The 21,206-nt window shown below is 32.9% G+C and overlaps 2 long non-coding RNA genes across 3 annotated transcripts in view; one reads left to right on the top strand and one right to left on the bottom strand.

Annotated features, from left to right (window-relative positions):
• LOC140626658 (uncharacterized) overlaps window positions 1–11,565 on the top strand; it is a 93,182-nt gene extending 81,617 nt beyond the window's left edge. The window contains exons 5-8 of the long non-coding RNA XR_012025711.1: window positions 3,558–3,667; window positions 10,319–10,369; window positions 11,263–11,302; window positions 11,494–11,565. This is a non-coding gene — a long non-coding RNA (uncharacterized lncRNA). The remainder of the gene's footprint in view (window positions 1–3,557; window positions 3,668–10,318; window positions 10,370–11,262; window positions 11,303–11,493) is intronic.
• Window positions 1–21,206, bottom strand: part of LOC140626659 (uncharacterized) — a 35,701-nt gene that overhangs the window by 8,907 nt on the left and 5,588 nt on the right. Inside the window, exons 1-2 of one of the 2 annotated variants that reach the window (XR_012025712.1) lie at window positions 3,802–3,981; window positions 3,321–3,502 (exon numbers count right to left, since the gene is read on the bottom strand). The exons of the other annotated variant lie outside the window; for it this stretch is intronic. This is a non-coding gene — a long non-coding RNA (uncharacterized lncRNA). Of the gene's footprint in view, window positions 1–3,320; window positions 3,503–3,801; window positions 3,982–21,206 lie in introns of those variants that run through there. 2 annotated transcript variants of the gene reach the window in all.

Here is a 21,206-nt window from a genome sequence, read left to right as displayed (position 1 = left end):
ATTGAGAAGAGATGAGAAATCAATACCTAGCCCTGGACCCTGCCAACGTTGGGAAGTTGAGTAGAGGTGGAGAAAGTAAGGAGACTGAATGAAGCAGGCAGGGAAGTAGGGGTTAATTCAAGAAAAAACAAAAAATTCTTTAGGTCTAGGTAAAAATAGAAGGCTGATTTCCTACGTCAAATCTATTGACAGTAAGATGAGAACTGCGAACTGATGGTTGGATTTAATAATATGGAAGCCAATGGTGACCTTGGTAAAGAGTTCTCTTGGGGTAGTGCAGGTAAAATTCTGATTAAATTGGGTCCAAGAGAGAATAAGATCTTTAACATTAAGCCAAAAGGCTTAGTACAGAGAGAACAGAACACTTTGAAGCAAAACACAGTAGAGCCCTTTAAAAAAAATCTATACTTCAACATCATATTAAGTTTTGTTATATAAATCAAGGCAAATAGTATTAAATCAGACCAGTAGTAACTTTAGAATTATATGTTCTATTTAAAATTCTAAAAATAGGAAGCTCAGGAAGAAAATTACTATAGTTTTTATATATTTTAAAATTTATAGTATGTTTAAAGAGGCACTCAACTCTCACAGTATTATGGAAGCTATAGTTTATCAGGACATTTAAGGATGTGATAGAAATAAGAATATACTGTCATTGTCAAAAGGATATTAATTTTTCATCATTTTTAACTTTTCCTTCTGTCAAGAGAAAGTCTGTTGTAATAGGAAAAAGAAGCTCAGGGCACACATTAAATCAATTTTCTTCATATAATTTTGTTTTTCTGTCTATAAATACAATAAAAATAGAGTATCATTAATGCATTTCAATTTTCAATTATCACATTAAATATACCCCAAAGAAATTAAACAGTTCAGATAGGGATATCATTATTGATATGAACTTTTCTCCATGCATAGAGATTACCTAAACTTTTTCAACCATTATTTAGTATTTTTAGACCTCTTAATTTGTTTATTAATTCTTTTTTTTTTTTTCTAAAATCTCTTACTATCTACCAGGCACTTTTCCAGGAACTGGATGAAAAGAAGGAAACAAAATTTCTGAAAATGTATGATTGCTGTGTATATTGGTTTGCAATTTAAAAAAACAAGAGGTCATGGAAAACCACAATAGAATGATCACTTTTATCAAAGTTTGAATGTTAAATAAAACATATTTTGGTAAATTCTTATCTGTGCTGTATCCCAAATACATGACTAATCATATATATGTATATATACTTTCTCAAAATGACATAAATTCTTTTTGAGTAAAACATATCTTTAATTACTATTCTAATATCTGTGCTTCCCACATCTACTCCTAATGTGCTGTGACCACTATAGAATCATAAAACTAAACTAGTGTATTAACCATATATTGATAACACAACCAAGGAAAGATGGGAACTCAGAGTACAGACAGGAACTGGAGAACCATGCTTGGAAATGGCTGGAAACCACACATCTCTAAAATATTAAGAAAAATGAAATGTAAAATATTTTGGGGTAATATGTGAGGTAAATGTGAGGAAGTCATATTCATGCAACAATGACAGTGTTAAAAGACAAAAATCTTAACGATTATAATGAATTATAGTAAAAGTAAACACCTCTGTGGATGAGATGGGTATTAGAATGATCATAATATTCACGGACCTTCATACAAGTAGACAAGATAGGATATAGCAATAAAAACTATAGGGGCACCTGGGTAGGTGGTTGAGTGTCTGCCTTTGGCTCAGGTAATAATCCCAGGTCCTGGGACTGAGTACCACATCAGGCTTTTCGCACAGAGCCTGCTTCTCCCTCTGCCTGTGTCTCTGCCTCTTTCTCTAGGTCTCTCATGAATAAATAAATAAAATCTTAAAAAAACTACTATTAAAATAAATCAATTGAACATGCTTCTTTCAGAAAAAATAAATTGAATAAGCAACAGCAACAAAATAATAAAATGAAGAATATTTGATTGACACAATTGAAAATCTTGAACAAATAGATGTATATGGGACCATACATCCACAAGCCCAGCATTTTCATTGTTTTAAAACATTTACAGAAATATTAATGAATAGCTTCCATGTATCAAATTTTAAAAGAAGTTTCAGATAATTTAAAAAGAAAAAGCCTACTTTTATTGGATACTTTTTTAAAGTGTGAAATGTTAGCCCAAGTTTTATTTCACCATTAAGTCAACACACACTATTCTAAATAACTCTTGGACAAGAAGAGAATCAATATTCATACTATTATTTAATGATAGAAATATTACATATGCAATAAGATTAATTCAAGAAAATGTGGAAATTAAAAAAGAAAATGTATAAAGTTTGCATTTGGTTAATGTTAACAAAAGATTTATTTTAGGAGAATTTCTTTTATAAAATAAACTCAAGGCAAAAGAATATACTTTCAAATAGAATAGAAAATTTTAGTTATTGTTTAGTAAAACTCAATGCTAATCTTTTGGGGAAAAAAAAGAACTACTGGCATGTTTGATCACTTAAACACACAGACAACATTAAAAAACAAAAAAAAAGAAGAAAATAAATTCAGATAGAAAAAAAGATGAAATTGTGAGAGTCTTTTGTACATAAATTTATGGCAATCCTTTAAAATATTTAGATGAAATGAATGGTTTTCTAAGGAAAAAATAATCTATAGAGCAATCCTTGTAAGTAATTTATAAGGCAGACAAAAGCTCTTTTCTGAAATATATATGTCTTTAATGATCTTATTTGGAAGGGAAAATAGAGAATATGGAACTCTCTCCAGTTTAAGTTATATAGCTAGAATGGGACAATTAACACAAAAATAAAATTCCAGTTTAAAAAAATTTTTTCTGAAGGTACAATCAGCTGAGTCATCTTAAATAAAAACATTTATGCTTTAATAGGCAGTGGTTCTAATGTGGTAAGGTTCTGATTCCAGAGCTTTTAGGAGGCACTTTAGATTCGTGGAAGAGAGCCAGAATTGGTAATTTTCATATGCTTTTAAATAGCTCTGTAAGTCTCCACAGTGCCCTATTTTGAATATTATGCTAATGTAAGCAAATAGGACTTATGGTGTCTTATCCACCTCTAGCCTCACTAGCCAGTCATGACCCAGAATAAGGAATGCGATGATGGGTTATAATCTGGGCCTAATTTCAAAACAAAGTGTTGTTTCCACTGTGTTGTTTGGAAGAGTTTATAAAGTATGGAAAATATTTACACTCACGTTTTTCTTTAGCTTTTTAAGGAAATTATTTTAGTCAACACTCAAAATTGTTTTAAAGAGTAAATAAGAATTAATTTCATATATCTGATCGGTCTTACTTCATGAGCAGATAGTTCTCTTGAGGGCAGTCCTTCTTCAGGGAGAACAAGAACCACACTGGGGAGAATGGGTGATCCTCTGAGGTGTGACATCATAAAATCATTGGGTGTTCATAGTTCATGAATTGCTAGAGTAGGAGCTCATTCTTTCCCATAAATGCTGAGACAATTCCTGGGGAAATCTAGGATTCATTGATTGATTGATTGAATGATTTTTTCCTTTAATGTCTGTGCTAGGAGAATCCGGACGTGCCCTTGAAACTGCAAACTACACAGGTTGCCAACACAAGGGAGAAGACAAATTTTGTGTGGGTGGTAACCCTACTCCTAGGTTTAGGTTATGGGAGGTAAGTGATGTAGGGTTGCTAAACTAAAGAACCCTTCTAAAATGTTTCCTCTATCTCTTCACCCCAGGCCAAAACTGTCTTTCTAAGAAAGCCTACACACAACGGTGTGAAAAGAGCAATTTGGAGATACTTACAGATATTATGTTGAACAGTTTTTTGTTGACCTGTTTTACACATAACAATCCAAATAGCCTTTATGTCCTACCGTAAAATTTTCCAGTATTCCCCTTTAGCTTAGCTTTCGTATTTTTTACATGATGATTCTTATTTTCTTGATGCAGCTATGTAATTACTTTTCAGAAGCAAGAACACCAGGCCTGTTTTCTTATTTCTATTGAGTTAGTGTTCATTTTGGCAGTTACTATAATTGCATATTACTGAATTCAGAAATGCCGGCCAGAAAAATAAAATGGGAACCGGTGCAACACTATTTTGATTCACATACTAGTTTCCTATAAATGATTTCACCAGCAAAACACTCTTTCTCTCCAAAGGCTTCCAAAACCCTACAAAAGGAATATGATCAAAAGCATTTTTTTTAACTCAAAGCAAAACAAGTAGAAGAAAGCTAAAACATAAAAGGAAAAAAGCACTCTCTATAATTATACTTTCAAAAATGTTTCATTTCCCCTAAATAGCACATATGTTTTCAATAGTACTTATTTTGAATATTTAATGTTATTCATAGTTTATGAAGTACACTATTCTTAAGAATTAAATCCTATTACAGTAAGAAAAGTCCTCTTCTGTTAAACTAGTATGAATAAATCACAAAAACAAACTTCTATAATATACTAGTTATTATGACTGTTTTTTAAAATTTGCAAATTTCAAGACAGTTTTTCTGAGATAGAGCATCTTCATCTCAAAAGTGATGAGAGAGAGATTTACAAAAGCAAGACATCTAGAAATGTAAATAGTTGATACAGGTAACAAAGGAAGAAGTAACATACCCAGATAGGTACAGAATTACCAATAGGATTTTACCTACCTGTATCAACTGACTCTTTTTATCAAAGGAATAAGACTTAATTTATTATAGTATTATGCTTTTACTTTGTACTAAGCTAATGTGAAAAACTCAAACATAAGATGGAATATTATTGATAATGAGACAATAAAGTTATAAGCTGTATGATATGAGTGAGCAGAACTGATTTTTCATGATCTTGTTGCCATATATTAGTACAGGTGTCCATTTATCCTCTGTGATAGTAATTGTCAAAATGTACAGCTACCCCTTTAATATCCTAGTTTGCTAATTTCCCTGATATAGTTATTCTTATATAGCTTTTCTATCATTACCAAAAAAAAATCCAGACAATGCTTATCAAATAAAAATTATTTAAATATCCTGAAATCATACATAGAGCACATTAATATAAGTGGAGGAAAATCTACATTTTCCTGTCTTTTTTTTTTAACCTCACTTGACTGAATTTAAATTAATTACTTCTTCATTTATATGTAATAAATAAAGAACAATCACCAATACGTAATTCCACAGAAAAATCTGTAGTAAGCCAAAGGGATATTGGTACATATTTTCCAATCTTATACTTCATTGGTGGAAAACTTGTAATCCTGGCTCATTTTAGAGTTAAGATCAACACTTAATACTGTTGGAACTATTCTCTAAATTGACTTGTTAAGAATAAGAAATAAAAAAAATAAAAAACAAGAAAATAGACATTTTATTGAAAATTGGCTTGGTAAAATGTTTGGTTTACTTGTGACACTGGCTTACATTTTTAATCAAGTTTTTCTGAGGCTAATAATAAAATTATTTCATTATTCATCAGAAAATTCTTGACAAAGAATAATTAAAGGAATGTTAATGGAAGTTCATATTGGAGGTAGATCAGGGAGGAAAATCTGCATGGAATTAAAATGGTGCCAAAATAATCCATGAAGTAGACCATCTAGGACTATGAGATCATTATCACTTACACCCAGGGGGGGCCTATTATATAGATATTTCTGAACTTTGTCACAGAGAGTGCAATTATGAAGAAGAAGAACCCTTAGTGCTTATAATTTAAGAATCGATTTGAAACTTGGTGCTTGATGATGAAATTTATTACATAGCTTGAATGATCTCTGTAATTTATATGATCAGGATTTGTCTCTGAACTTGTTCTAAGGTAATAGATGTACAGCTAGAGTGAAAGATAAAGAGCCAGCCATACAAGGAAACTGGGGAAGAACATTATAAGTATAAAAGCCCTGAGATGGAGACTATTTTAACATACTAGAAGAGGAGAAATTCACTCTGTTTGTAGTATCTCTTGGTCTTGCAAAATAAAAAGGAGAAAGGCAAAATTAAGTATTCATTTTAACAATTATTAATCATCCATTATGTGTCAGATGTTATTCTAGTTTGTAATATATAAATGATGGGTTTCAAAGCAGACCACCCCAGAATGTACCACTCTGGCAGATTGATTATTTTGAGTTAAAGTTACATAATAAATAATCCATGCAAGGACACTCTGAACCTCCTTTTTCTCCCTGGATGTGGGAAATAAATCTCCCGTGTGAAAGGAGCCCTAACATCATGAAAAGGAAAAGAGACATCTGTGCCACCAGAGAGAGAGAGAATTTGGAGCTCAGGAGGCTACATAAACAATCAAGTATCTTTCAGTATAGTGATAGATATGATTGCTTCTGGGTAACTACTCTTTAATGAGGATGTTTAATCGAACCTGAATTCTCTGTGGATATTAGTAATTAATACATTAATACACTGCTCTGTGTGGGTTGTATTAATTGTATTAATTCTTTATATTGAAAAAATCATTTTTTATAACTACAGGGTTAAATTTTTTATCAAAATAGGAATAAAAGATATAATCTGAGAGTAGATTTTGAGTGTATAGATTCTAAGATAATACAGTTTAGAACAGTTACTCAGCTAGGATCTTCAATTATATTAATACACTGAGACATTTTCTGCAAGAATGCCCTAAAATCAATTACTCTGCCCCAAATACTGCAGTACACTGTACTTAGGGCTTTTCTGTGCACTTCATTGATTTTAAATTGCTAGTAGCAGCATCTGTGTCTTACTCCCTAGTGCTACTTTATGTATGTATGTATGTATGTATGTATGCATATACGTATGTATGCATGTATGTATGTATGTTTCAACATGCTTATATTTAAAAATATTTTATTTAAATTCAATTTGTCAACCCAGTGTTACTTTTAGAAACTTCTATTTTTTCTCGAATCATACATCATTGAATCTGAAGTCATCAGAGTAAACCCATCCAATGTCTAATTCCCCAAATTTCTACTTTGATAATTCTTGATGATTTCAGTATCCATGTAGATGGAAATTTCAAAACTCAGATCTTGCAATTCCTTCTTCATTCCAACCTAGCCACTCACGCCCATGATTATGCATTATACATGATAACATTAGTGACAAATTGCATCTTCATAATTAAACTTTGAGAGCCCCACTCATCAATTAGCAGCTCCTCTATTTCCAGTTTTCCATTTCTAATATCCTAATCTCAATAGTCCTTTGATTCTGCAAGAGCCTAAAATCATTAATACTACTAAATTTACACTGTTTATTACTGTCACCTCATAGATTTGTTTTTATCATACTTAGCTTTGATTCCATTATCTCTTATTTTGATGATATCTTTGCACACAACTTTATCAGTTCAGGGCCTCCATGAAGCAGATGAGAAAAAGAGATTAGATATTCAGAATATTTTTTGGTAAAATTGTTTAAGGGTGAAGTCACGGGGAGCAGGAGTAGACAAGAAGACCCTTTACATTATGGTGCAGGCCTGGGAGGAAAGGGAAGAAAGATTGGATAGGGAAAGTCTCAAATGGCTTCTCCATCTAGGAAATTCTTGATCAACCCAATGGGGAAGGCTCCAAACAAAAGTAGCTCATAAAAGGAACCTGTGTCAATCAGGAATAGTCCAGTTATAGCAAACCCATCATGCTCAGTCATTGGCTGAAGGAAGCCAGGAGAAGCTTGGCTTGGTATATACACTGCTGTGGATCCAAGTATGGCAACTGGAGGTTATCAATCAATATTCCATGTAGATAATTTTCCTTAAGGGAGATCTGATCGTAGAACTCCATAGCTGCCAAATACTAGCAAGTCTGTTTATTTTGTTTCACTATGCTGGTTAAATCCCAAACCTGGTTAAATCCAATTCTCTACTTATGCTCTAATTGACGTATCTGTACGTCATATCTGTAGCATCTGGTACAGTTGATCTTTCCCGTCTATAAATATACTTGTCTTCAAGGACAATACTCTTTGCAGATTTTTTTTTCTCTTTTCTGATTTTTTAACATTGAGGTGCCTACAAGTCACACCACTTATTTTTTTCTATCTACTCATAACCTCTTAGTGATCTCATCCACTTTCAATATAACAGACGGCAGATATAGACAGACAACCTCCAAACTTACATCTTAGGTTCTGCCTTTTCTCTTTTATTCTAGAATCAGAAATCCACTTGATATTTCCAATAATATACATAATAAGTATTTCCAATACTCGCTGCTCCAGGTTAAGTAATTAGTACACATGTCTAAGTAGTTCTTTGATTTTTTCCCCATCATGTGCATTTCTTTAATTTCCCTTTTCCACTCTTCCTTCCAACCTGGATTATTTCAAAGGACATGAGTCTGATCTTTCTGTCTAGTCTTCTTTTTTTCTATATTAGATTTCACGTTAATATCATAGTTAACTTTTTAAATCGAAAAACTCTCATTAGCTGATTTTTCACATTATTGCCCTTAAATGACTCTGTTTATTTTCTTTTGAAAAAAAAAAAAAACAGGATTTCAATAAGCCCATGAAATCAGAACTAATAAGGAATATAAAAGCTGATAAGCTGCTTAGATCTGATTTTAGGTTTCAGATCTGTTTACTTCCTTTCAAATCTGATTTTATTTTTGAGTATATTTCAAAAAATAACATACATATTTTTGAATTCCATAAATTTGATGACATTTCCAACAACAGATGTCTAACCAATAAAGTAGCTGACCCCAGGGTCAGTCAATTAAGCATCTGCCTTCAGCTCAGGTCATGATCTCATAGTTCCAGATAGATGTTGGCTCACTGCTTAGCGTTAAGTCTGCTCCTCTCTTTCTCTCTGCTTCTCCCCCTGGTACTTCTCTCTCTCTCTCTCTCTCAAATAAATTTTAAAATAAATAAATATATACATAAATAAATGCTAATAAAATCTAAAAAAAAAAGAAGCTGGCCCCAAAGAATTGCTTCATATTTATCAATTCCATTGTTTGTTTTCTTAAAGATTTTATTTATTCATGTGAGACACAGAGAGAGAGGTAGAGACATAGGCAGAAGGAGAAGCAGGCTCCCCTCAGGGAGCCCGATGTGGGACTCCATCCCAGGACCCTGGGATCATGACCTGAGCCAAAGGCAGACACTCAACCACTGAGCCACCCAGGTGCCTTTGGAATTTAGAATTTTTATGCCCTTGTGGACTTTATGCCTACTCATTCTATAAATTATTGAGAGAAGAGTACTGACATATTTGATTATAGTCATGAATGGTTTATAGTTGTCAGCTTGCCTATTTCCCCTTACAGAAACTTTGCTTCATGGATATTGAAACTCTGTTATTAGGTTCATGCATGTTCAGGATTGTTAAGTTCTCTTGAAGAACTAACCCTTTCATCATTATGAAATGATCTTTGTTCTGAAATTGACTTTGATATTTTTATATGAAGTCCAGCTTTCTTTTCTTTTCTTTTTTTTTTGAAGTCCAGCTTTCTTTGACTATGACCACAGTATATATTTTCCCATCATTTAGATTTTAACCTATGGGTATCTTTAAAAAAATGTTTGTTTGTTTTTTTTTCTAAAAGCAGCATATAATTAGATATTGCTTTTCAATCCAATCTCTGCATTTCAGTTGGTGGGTTTCAGCCATTACATTTTATATGATTAGTAATATGATTATGTTTAATCTATCATCTTGCTATTTCTCCCATCTGATCTTTGCTTCCATTTTCTAAGGCTCACCTCATTTGTTTCTCACTATTCAGGGATCACCATTTTTCATTGCCTAATATCCAGTATCCTGAAAATTGTTGGTTCACATATTTTTTTTTCTTGTTTTTCTTGGTTCATTCAGATGGGAAGTTAATCTGTTCTCTGTTAGCCCATATGGCTGGAAGTCGAAGCTGACCTAGATAATTTTTTTTTTTTTTAAATTTAGCACGATCCTTACTTATTCTTCTCCACCCTTTTCGATCTATGTCCAGGCACTGTTTTCTTTTCTCTGCCTCCCAAATTAGTTTTAGAAAGAGTAAAGAACATAGAAAAATATTTTAAAAATTAAGTAATATATGTAGTATTACCTACCTACTAATCTAAAATTAAAACAAGACAATAATTTGGTATACTGATCTATTTTCAAATACTGATTTGATCTCATTCTACATTTCCAGACTCATATCCCCAAATCAACAGGTGTCTTTAGCTTTAGATCTGTTCAATACTTTCAAATCTGATTTTATTTTTGAGGAGAATAAGTATATCTATTGTTTAGTGTTAAGATCCTGACCTCTAGAATTTGAATTCTCACTTGAGAGGTTGGGCAAGGTATTTAATCTTTCTACCCTCTCTTTCCTCGACAGTAAAACAGTGATATAAATTGCACCTACTTCCTGAGGTTGCTGTGAAGTTAGGTGAGTAATAAACAACATAGAAAATAGAAAATAAATTAATGTTACTTTTATAAAGTAATTTTAAAATGATTTTAATGATATTTAGTGAAAATGTATTCTTTTCTGTCATGTTTCAGATATGTTTACTTCCTAAAATTTTTTAAGAATAAGCATGCTAAAAAAAAAAAAAAAGAATAAGCATGCTAAACAAATTATCTATTCAGTCTAGAGTTCATCTATGCTAGTGGCACTAGGACCCAATTTTTAAAGAGCCATCCATAATAATTGCTCTGTATGTGGTAATGACCTTCATGGCAGCCAACCTCAGTTCACTATCTTCAAAAGGGTGTTTTTGGCCAATTTTCCTCAGTTCTGGTGACTGTAGGGAGTTGATCACAGCAGGTTTGCAAATAAGAAACAAGATTTCTCTTTTTTTGGTCCATTACATATAAAATTGAGATGTTAAAATGCTTTTGGAATCACTTGGATTAGGCCAAATGATGATGGCTTGAAGTTTTCTTGGAGTGTTTCATACATCATCTGCTCCAAAATGAAATAATGATTCCTAATGTAGTCCTCACTCAAGGCACAAACAAATATGTTACTAATGAGCATTTTCTTTAATGGAGTGGGTCTTATTATAGCAAAAAAGCTCTCATTATTCCTTGGCAAATCTACCTTAATACATGCTTTGGTGGATTCATAGAGAATAATAATGATTTAAGCTATGCAGAAACACATGCATTCAGATTTTTCAACACAAACAGAACAACCAAAAGTCGGCATGTCAGTGGATCTTCAACTGTGAGTAAATACTCAAGTGATGTGTACTATTACAAAATCTTTAATAAAAGTAATGAGAAACACTATTTGAGGTTTATAATGGTAACTAAAGTTTTTTGTTTCATTTTTAGTGAAGATCAATCAGAAATCTTTGACTATCAAGACAAAATTGTAAGTAATAAGCATCATAGGAAGAAATCTAATAATCTGTTGTAGATTATTATTTGCAAATAACAATGTTGCAAATTTGCAAATAACAGTTATAATTTGAAGGCAACTTTCTAAAAATAGCTAAAACATGTGGAAAGACAGAGAAAAAGAGACTGATTCTATCTAATGGCTGTATTTTATGTATTACATAGAATGGATATTTGATACATGAATGATGACAAACACAGAAAGAAAGAAAAGAAAAGAAAAGAAAAGAAAGAAAGAAGAAAGAAAGAAAGAAAGAAAGAAAGAAAGAAAGAAAGAAAGAAAGAAAGAAAGAAAGAAAGAAGAAAAGAAGGAAGGAAGGAGGACTGGTGCATATGCATGTATGTGTGTGTGTTCATTTTAAGTTAATAGATATATATTTTCAGTAACTTACAAACAAAAGTAAAGCTGAAGATACATTTGATGATTCCTATCCCTCCTTTTATTTTGCACCAATTAAGAAAGAACGATGGTTTCAGGTGTTCTAGTCAGATTGGAGTCATTTTCTGTTCAAAAAAAAGGATGCTGGAAAGGAACAAGCACAGGAAAGAGTTCCATGTGGAATAAGCATCTGCTTATTTGTCTTAAATCTTGAATTTTAAGATATCTTAGAATGTGTTAAAATTATTTTAGGACTTATCAAAATGAAGAACATTTTGTGATGAGGAAAGGAAGAGAATAATTTTTATAGTTGTTTTATAGTTATTAAGTGTTACTGTTTTATCAGTGATTTCTATCAGAAAATGATTACATTTGACAAAAACTTCCTAAATTTCAAGAGAAAGTTTTAATTGGCATTTATGTATCATATAATTATAATCAGTTTTAGAACTAGGGTTAATTATATTCATGTCAGTTAGGCTACAAAAATCAGTCTTAAATTTAAAAAACGCACTATAAGAGGTACATTGAGCCAGTCCAGTGCACCAGATTGAACATTTATGATATAGTATGCACTTTGCAAAATCTTACTGAATGAATAAAAATAGTATCTCTAGGCCTCAGGATTTCACATCCGAATATAACACCCCTCTCTTACCTTTGTACTGAAAATCAAATGAAAACCAAATATTAAGAGAGAAATATTCCAAATTCTTATTTTATCATCCATATCCTGTTTCCTTTTTATTTATGAAAACCTTATTAAATCCCAATCCAAGGAGATCTGTCTGGCATAGAAAACTGGAGAGAGGGTCTCTGCATGCTACAGGAAATAACTGGTGCTTAAAATAACTACTTTTTGAGTAAAACTGGGCCTGTAACTTCTCTATATGTGACCTGCTAATTCATCAACCCTGTTCCTATGGTCAAGATTCCATTTCTCAGGTTATTAGACCCAAGGTAGTAGGAGACAGAGCCTCTAAATAGCTGTGCCCACTGATAAGAATAAAATCATATTGGCCAGGCATTACACAGAGCTAAAATATTTTAAATTACAATAGATTCTGTGAAAAACTTTTGATCTTTTGACAAACTACCACTAGATCCGGGAATGTGGATCTACTGTCTGGTGATCAGACTGTAATGAGGAGACGTTCGATGCCCACCCTCCCTTCAAATATATTGTTAGGAATAAAGATTTCAATGTTTCATTTTTGCCCTTTTAAAAAAGATTTATTTCAGAGAGAGAGAGAGAGAAAGAGAGAGAACACAAGCACAGGAGGGAGGAGGAGCGGTAGTGCAAGCACAAGGGCAATAGGAGAGGAAGAGAGAAATTAAGCAGAATCCGTGCTGAGCTGGTGCCAACAAGGGGATGAATTGCACCAGCCTGAGATCATGACCTGAACAGGAACCAAGAGTTGGAGGCTTAATGAGCCGTGCCACCCAGGCCCCCAGTTTTTGCCTTTAATAAAAGGGTTAATACTTTTCATCATTATATTGTTCTATTAAGGTAATGTTTGACATTTTTGACATTTTAAGTAAATATCTTAAGAGCATGGTGTTTGTCATAGTATGTTGAACATGCATTACTTCAGTCTAAAAGTCCCCCTTAAACTTACTTCAGGATGCTCTACATTTCATGTTTGCACACTAAAAAGGGACTATAAAAACAGCATGCTGGATGGGACTCTGAACCTACCAGGAACACAAACAAAACAGGTATGTAGTGTTTATGAGCGCTCTCCATGCTCCGGGTAAAAGATTTACAACCCCACACTTAACCTTTACAACAGCCTGCATGATATGCTCAGGCCAAGATCTCATATTTACTGTTCTCAAAAAAAAAAACAAAACAATAAAAACTAAAAGTTTGCTTTTGTTATAAATATTTGTAAATTCATTTGGTGGCAAATCATGCTTTGAACTGCAATACTAGTCTTTTTTCATCCAACCAAGTGAAAATATCCACTTGCTCCCCTGCAGAAATATTAATAGGTTTGTTTATGAGGTGTAACATAGCCTGCAGTCTATGTTTTGTATTACTTATCAAAAATTTTTTTTAAATGCATTAAAAATACATTTGGTTCCAAGGGTTTAGGGTCATGGAATTGTGAGAATATGCCTGTATTCCTCCCATGTCACTATCATTATGGTACATTTAAAGGGAAAGTATGATTATGGGCCAACATATCAATGTCTTATTCTATTTAAAAAATGTAGTAGAAACAATAATTATCATCAAAAGGAGCAGTAGCAGCAGTAAGAGTGGCAATTCTCACTTTAATGAAAACAAATGAGTTGGGATCTTTGGGATTGTCTCTTGATGAGCCAGAAGGTAATTCACCTCTTTTTTAATTTTATGGCAGAATAAATAAATAAATAAATAACTAATAAATAAATAAATAAATAAATAAATAAATAAATAAATAATAGATTTTTTCAAACTGGATGTGCATTCCTCTTCTGCTTCATCTCCTTTACTACTGAAGAGGACTAAATTTTCCCAACACTCACTCACGAGTCTGAGATAGCACAGAAAAGTCTAGTGGATAACTAAACAGGTTTAGTTGGCTTTTCCTGGAGCATCTGGTTTACTTTTTCTAGCAGATGCTCTAAATTATATAACCAATCTTGATTTTTCATCAGGGAAACCTGGTTTTGAGGATGCGTAAAGGAAAATTTCTGTCCAAATACAGCATCTTTTGGCACATTTGGGGGAAAAAATGGAATAGGTTTTCACCTTATTTTCCTTATTATTTTCTACCTTTTAAAGGTTATGTATTTTTATGTTAATAGTCTGGGATTTTGCAAACTATCTTAACATTTTTTTTTGGAACCAAGTAGGGTGTATTAAACAGCAGTTCATATGTAATTATAACAAAAACTTTTGTGTTATTCAAAAGGTTCATAAACATTGTCTTACTTCAGTGACTTCCCAAGGTTACATTTCTCCATGATTTACATTATCCTTTACTATTTAGTTAGTTTAGCTTATTTCCAACTCACTTATTAAAGATAATTATGTGATTAACATCATGGCAAGTAAAGTGTAGAATACATTTTGTATTCGGTGCTTTGGGATTTAGCAAAATAGTGTAGAGGGTGTTGAAAGAGGGAAAGAGAAGAGTTTAATACGACCACTGCACATATTTTCAAAATGAATTTATACTCAGAAGCCATAGACATTAGATTAAAATATACAAAATCTCTGAGGGCGCAGGCCTGTGTAGGGATGGAGACAGGGATACAGTGGGGCTAGAGGAATGGTCCCAACATGCTCAGGCACGAAGCTTGTCCAGCTAAGAACAATACTACCCTGTTCCTTTCACTGAGAGCTTTTGAATTAAAAGATGTTTGTATAGATAAATCGCATCTTCTTTATCCATTCCACAGTTTGGCTATTGTGGACATTGCTGCTAGAAACATCGGGGTGCAGGTGTCCTGGAGTTTCATTGCAATGGAATATTACTCAGCCATTAGAAATGACAAATACCTGCCATTTGCTTCGACGTGGATGGAACTGGAGGGTATTATGCTGAGTGAAATAAGTCAATCGGAGAAGGACAAACATTATATGGTCTCATTCATTTGGGGAATATAAATAATAGTGAAAGGGAATAGAGGGGAAGGGAGAAGAAATGGGTAGGAAATATCAGAAAGGGAGACAGAACATGAGAGACTCCTAACTCTGGGAAACGAACTAGGGGTGGTGGAAGGGGAGGAGGGTGGGGGGTGGGGGTGACTGGGTGGCGGGCACTGAGGGGGGCACTTGAGGGGATGAGCACTGGGTGTTATTCTGTATGTTGGCAAATTGAAAAAAACAATAAAAAATAAATTTATTATTAAAAAAAGATGTTTGTAATTATTTATTTTTAAAGGACTTATAAACATTTGGCTTTAAATATAGCTGTGTTAGACAAATTCAATCCATGTCTTTATAGCTATGGTCAAGAAGTAAGCCCATTTCAAAACTTTGGATCAGTCATTATTTTACATGCTAAGGTATTTATTTGGTTTCCAAGAATTCCAGAAATCATGGATGCTTGTAAAACATTTCAAATACTGCATCCGTATAAAATAATCACGTAAATAAAACATAAGATTATCTCTCTGTACTACATTTCTCTGGAAAATTTGTGTTTCTACCTAATGAAATTAGTTCCTATGTTCTTTCCTCTCCTTAGACTTGAAATAATTCAATCTTCTGGTCCTACTTTGAGATTTGCCTCACAATTCACTAAGAAAATTAATACAAGCAAGATTCCTAAAATGTATTATATTTGCAATCCTACACTACCTGCACCTCAACTCATATTTCCTTCTTTTAGAAGGAAAAATTGTATTTTCTGCTCCCATCAAAGGCTTGTCCAAATCCTCAATTTTTTTTCTCTAATTCCTACATCCCCTAGGCTTCAGAATTCATTCTGGAACTGATCACCCAAATCCTAAATTTCTCCTAATGCACTAGATCATTTATTTCCATTAGCATAAAAACAAAAGGAATGTATCTGTTCATAAATCAAAACAAACAAAAAAAGGTAGATAAAAAAATCCTTGATTCCACCTCTGCTCATATTTATCACCCTATTTTTCTTTCCCTTCTACAGTGAACATTTTAGAAATTATATTCTATATAAATGGACTCTAGCTTCCTCACCACCAGATCTATAATCCATTCACTCCTAGAGAACTTCCACTTCTACATTCCACTGGAACTGCTCTGTTTTAGTCAAAGCAGAGGTCACATTAAATAGTTTCTAATCCCCGTATTTAACACAATCCCTTTCTTGAAACACAAACTTCTCTTGGTTCCAGAGACAGAATACTTATTTGCCTTTAAGACTTACTTTGTTGGCTTCTTTTTCTCTCCCTTTTCATGTAGTAATTCACAGAGCTTGATTCTGGGACCCTTCTACTTTGTTCTTGATATGTTACTCTGTTCAGCGAGCTCCTCTAGCTTCATAAACATTCAGTATCATCCATGTGATGAAAACTCTTAAATTCATCTGTATGGGACACACTGTACCCTGAGTTCTAGGCACAGGGATATGACATCGGGATCTTATGTTTAATATGCCCTCCAGATATAGTACTATAAACTTAGTAAGTCTTGTATTCTCCTTGTAACCTGCCTCCCATCAAGGTGTTCCTTCACAATCACCTCCATTTTAATAAATGTTACCATCTTCCTCTCTTACTAAATCTCTGAGGCTCAGAAGCATCCTTAATTATTTTCATTATTTTAATACCCATATCTATTACATGAGGAAGTCTCATCACTTTCTCTCCAAAATAAAGCCAGATTTTACCATGTTCTGTCCATATCCAGTGGGCGTATTCTTGTCCAAGTAATAGTTGCCTCTACTTTGTTAGCTGTACTCCATGCTTCCACATGGGTTTCCATAGTATATTTCCCTTTAAATAGCCAATATGATAATCCAAAATTATCCAAATTCAAATTAGGTCATAAAATTCTCTTGCTTAAAAATCCTCATTGACTTCTCATCACATCTGAAGAAAAATATACAGCCCTTTCCACAGTCGTCAAGCCACAACCTATACTTAGCCCCCCTACTCAAATATATGCCTAGAATATTTTGTTCTCTTCCCCCAAATCCTCACACTCTGTTTCTCTGTTCTCCTTTAGGACTCAACTCAAAGTTCACCTGGGTACAGCCAGGATTACCGCAGAAAGTTCTAGTAAGGCTCACAGTGAAACAAGAAACAAAGTTAGATGTATATAACTATGCTAGCCATACAGTTTTTTCTTGGTCTTCAGAGGGATCTTTAAATGATTTGTCCTAAAACAACATGAAAGACAAGAAAGTCCACGGGCATCGGCACCTCAAATTTGGCAGAATCTTTCTCCACTTTGGTTCCTGCAGCACTGAATTTTTGGTCTGTCCCTGTTAGTGAAAGTAAACTCTACTGAATTCAAATCACCATTTTCTCTGACCCCTAAATTGGCATCAGTGTTGGACACCTCGCCTAGCCCACTCTATCTTACATGGAATAAGGTCTATGAGACAGAGAAGATGAGACCTGGCCATCTGAACACCCATGCTTACATTCTCCGCCCACCAACTTCCTAATTTTTCACATCAGTTTCATTTTCTTGATGACACTTATCACAATCTGAATATGGATCATGTATTCATTAGTTTGCTCATTTATCATCTATATCTCTACTGACACACAAGTTAGGTTCTGTTAAAACAGAGATTTCTATGTCTTGTTCCTTTTATATTCCTAGTTTGTAGACTGTAATAACTCACATAAAGTAGGTGTTCACTAAGCATGTTTTACTAAAGGAATAAATATAGCTGAATTCATTTTGCCTTCCAGAAGGCCTTCACTTAATTGTTATTCTTGGTTAACATATAAAAAAGATAAAATATTTAATGCTGTATAATGTGATAATTACTTATGCATCTTCCTTCCATTTTCTCTACCAAGTTTACAATTTTATTCACCTGCATTCATTATACTGATTAATGTACTTGTAGTAAAATAGGTCTCTATGGATGAATAAATTTCATACCAGTTATCATAATTGAGAACTATAATTGGATCATAAAAATTATCATTTATGTGGAGAGATATATTTGGACAACATACCCTTAAACCAAAGTAATAAGAAGAAGATCAGAGAAGGAATAAATGAAATAAATGTGTCATTTGCATATAACATGTATTATTTGCATAGAACAATGCCATGTCATTGGTGTAATGAAAAATAAAAAAGCATCTTTGATTATAACTCAGGAATTAGGCACATATCCATATTTTAATCTATTAATCAATGAAAATGGGGAAACATTTTTTAAACATTTATTAGGGAACTTTAATCAAAGCTGCAGAGATTTTTATCTGTTTGTGGCAGTGCCAGAGAAATAGAAAGTAATAATTTAAACCATGCTAATTAAACACCTTAGAGGTACATATATTATTTCACTTTTTCTTTTCCTTTTTTTCTTTTTTCTTTTTTTTTAATTTGAAAGACTAACTGATCTCAAGGCAACATATCCGGTAAACGACAGTCAGAATATGACCTCAGGCTCATCCTCTTGCTTCCCTGTTCCTTCCCACACATGGCCAATGGCCTGATATTCAAAGACCAGGGCATTTCACCTATATTTCAATATTGCATCCAGAGTTATAACAACTGCTTTGAGTTAAAATTGAACTATAACTTATGAATATTTTCCTAATGTTAAATTTGATCTCTCTTTTTAAAGCTCGGTTCTTATTTTGCTATTTCCTCTTTTTAAAAAAATGATATTTAGAATTTATTTCAGATCTTTAGAAGATGTTTCACAAAATAGTTTGTGAAGGTGGAACATGCTGTATCAGCAGGCATGATAGCATAGAAGATATTTTCAAATTTGTAAATAAATTACTATTACATCCTGATCAGTTATTCACCAGTAGTTTGGCACCACTAGCAACATATAGTTTTATAGGAATAATAACTTACAACTTAATGTGACATTCAATACCACATTCTGGAGTAGATTAATGTTACAGTCAGTAGGATATTCACTGGGAAACCATTTCTGTTATCTATCTGAGTTCTCTGCAACCTTCTGAAAATATAAAATATGATTATATCATGTGAGATGCAGATAAGGCTAGCCACTCAGTGGCATTGCACAAATAAAGTGATACACACTTCCTTTTAACTCATACTTAATATAGAAGTTTCTTTTTAAATTTTTTATATATTTTATTTTTAGAGAGACAGCACTAGTGTATGAACGGGGGTTAGGGGGACAGAAGGAGGTTGAGAGAGAGAATCTTAAGCAGGCTCCATGCCCAGTGCAGACCCAATGTAGGGCTCCAATCTCATTAACCTGAGATCATGACCTGAGCCTAAACCAGGAATCAGACATTCTAACGACTCAGCCACCCTGGGTGCCCCGGAACTTTTGTAGAGGTTTCTGAAGAAATTTCAGTAAGTTTCTAATGAACTATCTGCAAAACTTAAACCTGTGATAATTCCCATTTCCTTTTTTTTTTAAAGATTTTATTTATTTATTCATGAGAGACACAGAGAGAGAGAGAGAGAGAGAGAGAGAGAGAGGCAGAGACACAGGCAGAGGGAGAAGCAGGCTCCATGCAGGGAGCCGAACGTGGGACTCAATCCCAGGACTCCAGGACCACAGCCTGAGACAAAGGCAGATGCTCTATTGCTGAGCCACCCAGGGGTCCCAATATTCTCATTTTCTGAGATACAAAATAATTTAAAAGTACAGAAAAATTTAAGTTTTTTCAATTTTATTATCATGCAAAATTAATCTAAAGTAATAAAAATTATGTTGAAACATCAAAGATTTAATTCAAGAATATTTAATTCAAGAATCATGACTGTTCTACAAAATGACCCTGAGAAAAAATAAAAATAATTACATTTTAAATATATTTATTATGACTAAAAAGAATGATTAAGTATCATTCTTGTGACTCAAAGTTTTTTTTGAGTCCTATTTTGTTAGTTTGCTATACTACTTTTCTTCCTTTTTAAAAAGTTTATTATATTTAAATTCAGTTAATTAACATATAATATATCGTTAGTTTCAGAGTAAAGTTCAGTTATTCATCTGTTTCATATAACGCCCAGTGCTCATTATATCATGTGCCCTCCTTTACTATGTACTATTTTTATTTTCACTTTAGTGTTTATAGTTAGTGTACATAAAATATTTTGTTCTTACAGATTATGTTTCAACTACTTAATTTATAATATAACTAAATACTTTCCATGTGATTTCTTTCCATAAATAAATTTGATTCTCGGATTTCATTTCTAGGCTTCCCATGAGTAAACTTTTTATGCAACCCAAACTCAAGCATGTAAAATGTGTATCTATTGCAGAGAACAAATTGTATACATATATTTATCTTGTTTTAGAGGGATTCCAATGGTTTACTTATAAAACATAGAAATAAAAATTCTAATAAAGATCTTTCATACTGAAGAATTTCTCAGTATTTTCGCTTTGACGAATTTTTCTCTTCAGGTCATAGAAATATCTAATTGTGGGTACATAGGTAAAAAACATTGCACTTAAAAACAAACAAACAAACAACAACAAAAAAAAACATTGCACTTGACCAATGGTAGAAATTAGACTCATTCTAATTTTTGCTATGCTTTGTGTTCAAAAGGTCTTATTTAATATCCACAAATATCAATTCTAGGTGCTCTTGAAGGTATTGATTTGCATGTTTGCTACTTTGTTATTGAATGTCTGCAGTAAATTACATGGCTATTATCACTTTTGTTGAAACATTTTGTGTGATTTAAATGTATTTTTTCTATACCACAAAAGTGTTATTAAAGATAAAACAACATATAAAAAGAAAATACTACATGTGAATGTCTTCTTAAATAAACATTTTACTTTAAAATGGTTTTAGATTTGCATAAAAGTTGTGAAGATATTAAAGAGTTCCTCTCTATTCCACACTCTGTTTTTCCATTGACATCTTATGTTTG

Source organism: Canis lupus, chromosome 38 (genome assembly GCF_048164855.1).
Source record: "Canis lupus baileyi chromosome 38, mCanLup2.hap1, whole genome shotgun sequence".
NCBI lineage: Eukaryota > Metazoa > Chordata > Mammalia > Carnivora > Canidae > Canis > Canis lupus.
Note: the sequence above shows the minus strand (reverse complement) of the source record. Positions and strands in the feature narration are given on the sequence as shown.